The following is a 6,998-nucleotide window of genomic DNA, read 5'->3' as shown; positions in this document are numbered from 1 at the left end:
ATAAACGTAGTGTGAACATTGGTGTTAAAGGGTCTTAAAGAGAATACTTATTTGGTCACGTACTTTAGTGCAAAAGCATTTAGGCAAGAACGACCTTAATGATTTTTTAAGCGGTTTGGGGTTAAATAACTTAGTGTGTGGTATATTAAACAAGTTTTAGTTGCTTATTTAAATTAATATTTATTGAATTTAACTTTATTTTATTATTTTTTAATCATTAAAATTTAGTTTAACAATTTTAGTAATAAATAGCAGCAAATAGTTTACAAATGTTGTTGATAAATGTTAATTTCAATACACAATTTGTACCAAAACAATATCTTTAAAAATAGCGAAATTTAATTTGTTTAGTTACTCGATCCTTCTACAATGTTTGCGTCACATTTTCGCCCATTATTACGTAACAATTTAAACTGACTCGGGTTCGCTTTGTCTCCGCTTGTCATAACCACATCACGTGACGTGTCATCTTCCGAAACCAATTGTGACGAACAAATGTGTATGTTAGGTCACGTGACTAAAGCGTTACTTAATACTTAAAAGGCCGTTAATTGATCGCATTGTTTTGTCATAATCAAGTGATCGGTAAACAATAGGCCGGGAAGATATTGTTTACTAAAGTTTAAAAGCTGTTTGTGATTTCTAATAACAAATATAAGACCCGATATTAAAGACAAACAACCACTTAATACACACACTATACTTCAGGCCCTTGAATTATCTTTTATTAAATATAAAAAAAGGTTTTAAGTTCCTGCATAACTTAAATATTTAAATCTTTTTTATGTTATTGCCCTTTCTGACATTTGCTATTTAACTTAACTGTGAATCGAAAGCTTTGCAAGCTTTAGGTTTAAACACGTGTTAAAGTCAAACACCAACTAACAATAAAACTTCAAATTTTTGCAGACAAAACAACTTTTTAAGAAAATTCAGCAAACATGTTTTTCAGGCTGCGAAAAGTAAAGTTTACCTTTTAAACAATCCCGTTTATGACGTCACAAAAGAACAATGGCCTCGTCTCGGGCCGGTAGAAAGGTGTACTCAGTTTATTAAGTCAGTAATCGGATGTGAGATGTCCGAATGACAAATACCGCCATGCTTGATCAAGAAAAGTGACGGACAGTTTTCTGTTTGGCCGAAAAAATACAATGGGGGATTCCCCCGGCGAGCTGTCTGTCGCGAACGACCGAGTCACGAAATGAACTGACTCGGCGATGCGATTTTTGATTAAACAATCTTATTTTGATAAGAAACGTTCAATACACGACCTGACAGCAAACTCAAATCTGTCCTCAAAAATCAAGTGACGTCAGTTTTATTTGTGCACTTCTATTTTTATTGTTTTTGTCATCCAAAGCTATAAACACATTAGTTTAATCCTGCAGGTACTTAGCAGTGTTATCGTTAGATTCAGCATCAAAACATGACCCATTAATAAGAACCCAAAACACGATTTTTGTTTTAAAGTATCTACTGTAACGTCACAATTGTCTTATCGTCATCGATCGGACGACAATCTTCCAACCAATCACAAAACCGTATGACAAAATTTGCTTATCATATAGATTTCAATTAACATATGACGTAGAACAACTGAAAATTGGGCTAAAAACACCCATAAGACAGGTTAATATCCGCGTAAAACCATTCATGCTATCAAAACACTGAAAAAGATGACTCACCGTTTTGTAGTTTATCTTTTATTGTAGAGTGATAATCTAAACTACCTATACTTATTACACTTAACATAAACTTATAACTCGGATATTGCTTCTCAAAACAAGACTGGTTTATAACTTTTTTATGATGTAATAGGCTAAACATTAGCAACTACTTGAACACCTTAAAATTATCTGAATATAGAATTTAACTTATATGATTGATATCCTTTTCTCATGCACTTTTTCAGTACAGTGAACTTTTAAATTTTTTTAGTTTAGCCTGTTTTTGTTTTGGCGGTTTAATATTAAAACTTACCTTGTTTATAAAATTAAAGCTTTAGCCAGAATGTTCCACATTGAACTCTAGAATTTGAGCAAATAATATTTGCCGATGCTCACTTAATCCTGGATTAGAGTCGTACAAACAACATTCCAAAAAGTTTACGTCGCCAAAAAAATCTATTTTTGGGTTTTTGACTTGCCAGTCCTGCTGTTCATACATAAAAAAATTTAACTATTCGTTATAGCATTGTATCTAGTTTATACAGTCAATGCTATTTAAAAAAAGTGGTATTAGGCCATATATAATAAATGGGTTACCCATAATTAAAAAATATAAAGTTTTAGTAAAATAATATCTGATTCTATAGAAAAATGGATGCCTGTGGCCGTATTAAAAGCTTGTATTAGTAACAACGCTTAACAACCAAATATTTATTTCGGAAATAAGGTTTGTTATAAGAATAACTTACATGTAGACTGGATTAACTGGCAGGAATTTTTGAGGTCTATTTAAATTAAACAAACAATAAACATAAAATTTGGACCCAAAATATTTTTCTGGGTAAATCATATTTAAATCAAGGTGCTAATAATAAAATTTTTTAAAGTTTTTTTTAGTTTTAAAATGTAGAAAACAACCGCCAAGCGTGCCAGTTATTTTAAAGCAGCACGCTATGCTAAATAGAAACTCAAATAGTTTTCAATTATGGTTTACCAAAACTTGTATAATTTTTAAGTTGAATTAGCAAATCACTCAAATCCAACAATACAGTCACAAGGAACCTGATTAAAAGTTAAAGTCACAACCCTTGGTGCAAAGGTCCCATTATATTTAACTACTTCGCATCAATACGAGTGAATATTTAGGGGATTAAATCGTCCATGAACTGTATCCACGTGACCCATGTCACACGACACCCTGCAGCGGGGTTCTGACGTAACAAAACCCCTTCTGTGACGTCATCAGGGTTTGACAAGCGGGCTGCATGCGAAAGAGAACGATTAGAGTTCGACAACAGACTTGCTATAATCTGAAATTAATTGAAATGTTAAAAACGGCTTCAGATTGTGAGAATCAAGAGTCTAACCTACAATTTGAGCCTTAATATCACCTGGTAACTCTATAAGAAATTATTACCCCAATAGTTGCCATTCTTAGACTTGAAACAGCGTGAATTTTACAGCAGTTTGAGTGATAGAGTCTAAATAAATGAATTTCGCAGATTAGCATCTTTTTCGACACATTTGTTCTTTTATGTAATGTACTCCGAACCAGTACGTCTGCCTACGTCACAAGTTGTATTGTTATAATCCCTAAATCTGTCTGTTTACAGGCGAAAAAACATTCCAAAACTTGAAAAAAACGTGATACTGAAAAACAACCTCAAAAAAGCAAAAAACATCTGATTAAAGAATTCAATCCATACTAGGTCTTCTAGACTATAAAAATCAATTCATCTTCATAGGATTTTAAAGTTTTTTGACATTAAGCCTACATACACCATCAATGCAAAATAGAATATATTAAACAAGTACGCCACCCAATCTTTAAGTAATAAACAAATGTAAAATGAAGTTTTTAAGCTATTAATGTGTATCCGTTTTATCAAAATGTGTCTACTCTGTTAATTAGTTCCGTTAGTTCAAAACACCTGTTTATTCTAATCTTAAGTTTACCGGACATTTGGTTGACTTATAATGTTATGTGAACAAGATTAACAAGTCAAAAATGCTTACATTTTGAGCCTTGAAACACAAAATTGCAATAATTTCAACAAGACTACATTACCATTGACATGATAGCCTTACAATTTTTTTTCGTATATATTTTTATCCTCGATGTGGGAAAATCGAATGCGTGACTTAAACATAGAGTAACATCAGTTACTCTGACCCAGTCTCGAATTGCCTGTGGCAGTTTGGGATATTATAGATTATAATTGCCGGGTTAACAGGAGCTCATACCGTTTATAACGCCCTACTCAAGGGCGCTACGGCATAAGATCAGTGGGGATTGGACCCACGACCTCATGTGTGGTGTAGCAAGTGTTCTTACCACTACACCACGCTGCCGGTATAAGTGTATCTTTTAAGCCTATAAGTTAGATTACTATTATAAACAAAGTTAAATGGATTTTACAAGATTTGGGTGGCCAGATTTTACAAATTTTAACTTATTTATTTGTTTAAAGCGTTAATAATTTGTTGGATTTATTTAGGCACGAAAAAAGTGAATCACAGGCTTACACTATTGCTAACATCACAACAAGTTAGTTTGTTTACAATTGGAAAGCCCCAAGTGTTAAGTAAACCCAAAATGTTTGTTAAAATACAACAACTTTTCTTAATTTTACACAAAACAAAATTCCTAGTAAATTTTTTCTATATTTGTTTATTTAATTTTAAGCCAGAATTTTCAAGTTAGACAACTTGGACAAAAGAGATGACGTATTTAGGATTAAAAACCACGCCACAAAAAATGGATTTTTTTCCAAACTTTAATGACAAATTTTTTTAAAACTGCACGACCTTAATATAAAAAATATTTAATATACAACAATGGCAAACTTCTTTTGTAAACTTTTAGAGAAAATACAACTCTAACAATATGTCATTTGAGGACAACTTTAATATCACCCCACCCACGAAGAATTTGTTATTATAATTACTCAACGTCGGATTAGAACTAAAGTTGTGTCTATACAATTATGTATAAACCCATTGAATACAATCAGTTTTTGAAGTGTAAAAGTCAAGGCTATAAGTCAATCAATTCATGAGACATCCAACTAATACTAGACAAGGTCTTTATCAAAAAAAAGCAAGTGTTTTATCTGTTCCAGCGTTCAAGTACTGGCAATTTCAGCCTAAACCTATTTCTAATTTTATATCAAAATGGAAATTTTACGTTTTAGATTAACTATCGTTCGGAGAAAAAGGGCTTTGCCTTTAATAATTCGCCACTTGCAGATGTTAGTTATAAGACTATAAAGCACTATAAACAAACTGCTACATCAGGACACGTCAGTCAACATTTAAAACGAGTTAATACCTTTGCTGTGAAAACAACGCCTAATTAAACATTAAATGATCAAAAATATTAAAAATTCAACATTATGATTGATGACCTGGTCTAATATTGTTGAGATAATGACGTCATAATATCACATTATTGTAACAAATCCAGAACACGTGTTGGTGAATTCTAGATTTGTAAAATAAGTCATTGACCACCTACAGCGGTCAAACGTTGTGGTAACGCATTAACATGACTTTTAAGAGATCATTTTTGATAGGATAAAAACGCTACTCTGTGCCAAGCGAAAATTCAGCAATTTTTTTGACAAGTGTTTAACTTCACTCACTTAACATCAAACGATTAACAAATTTAGGTAATTGCTTGTGTCAAACTTTGTTTTAAAACCTTAATAGAAGTACTTCAAAGGAGATGGGTGTTTAACAAATTTCGACGATTTAAAATTAGAAAAAAATTTTAAAGCAAGATTATATACATCTAGCGACATGTAACGGATAAAAAGAAAAATGTTTTATCTTAATCAAAACCCAATTTAAAAAAAAAAATTTTTTAAAGTTAAAAAATTTGTAGGTGAAAAATAGTAAACGAGATTTTAAACAAAAAAATAATAAATAAAATTTAATTTAAAAATCGTGTTTTACCAAAAAACTAGTAACCAAATTTTACGGTACAAAAAGTAAACCATTAAAATCGAATAAAAACCTTCAAAATGGATTTCAAGAAAATGTAATATCCTAAAACTATTTGTGCTATTTTTATTTTAAACAAAAAGCTTTTAGCTCGGGCGAATAAACAAATAAACTTGTAGTCTGAAATAAACAAATGCGATAAGATAGCACGCAAATTAACATTTTAAAATTCCTGCTGTACAATACCAGCATTTAAAAAGGCTTTAAAATTTAATATTCCTTTTAATGGCACCATATTAAAAAAAAACAAAATACAAATATTTTAATAAAAAAAGAATTTTAAATAATAAACCACCGTTTTTTTTGGTTACTTTACATAAACAAATTCCCTCCAAAACACCATTAATCATAGACTAGTTGACTTTTACAGCCTTAACAAGGATATATTAGTTGTTTTGAAAGCTTGATTCCTATACAAATAAACACCATGTTTTAAAATGTAAAAAAACAACGTGCCTTGGCATTAAACACTTGCGTTAAAAACGGATATTTTTTTAGCAAAACATAAAAACCGTAACGCGGAAAAGGTCTTATTGCTACTCAGACAGCAGCAACAAAAAAAAAAAAAAATTTACTTTGGAAAAAAAATTGTAAATATTTTTAAAATTGAACTTTAGTTAAGGTTTGTTTGAAAAAACAATATTATTTTACCCTAACCTCGAATAACCCCCTAAAAAAGGGATTCAACCCCAACTTAAAAAGAGCATTTTTATTTTAGGCCCCAACCGCATGATTGGCATTTCATATTTGGCGCGACCGAGATGGGATAACTTTTAAGTAGGGTCACGTGATAGCGATCGAAACCAGCGAACCGCGTCGTAGTAAAAGCCATAGTCACGTGACTTACTAAGCTTCAGCGCTGTCAAACAGGGTCAAAGAATAACTTCCGGGATAAATAAAGATAAAAGTTGTTTTTTAGCCCCAATATTCGTGGGAAAAACACCGAGAGCAGACAACACCTTAACCCATATCAGTTGTTAAACAAATATTTATGTAATTAAGCCCCAGGTTAAATTTAAACCATCACTTCTTTTCTGTTTTTTTTACATTCTTAATATAGGCCTTTGACATACAAACCCTATTTGGCATCCAAACTTAACTAGATACTTAAGTAAGTTTAACACAGTCAATAAGGAGAGCTATTCATAATAGGAGCCTATCCTTATATAAGCTACTTTAGCTGGACCAAACGCCTAAGTAGAAATACTATTTACTCATTATTAAATTATGCTGCTGATTAATTGCTGGCTCAGCAGGAGTTTATCCCGTTTATAGCGCCTTTTTCAAGGGCGCTACAGCATGAGATCATTGGGGAATAAACCTACG

This window comes from Corella eumyota, chromosome 3 (genome assembly GCF_963082875.1).
Source record: "Corella eumyota chromosome 3, kaCorEumy4.1, whole genome shotgun sequence".
NCBI lineage: Eukaryota > Metazoa > Chordata > Ascidiacea > Phlebobranchia > Corellidae > Corella > Corella eumyota.
The sequence above is the reverse complement of the archived record's forward strand: the minus strand, read 5'-3'. Positions refer to the sequence as shown.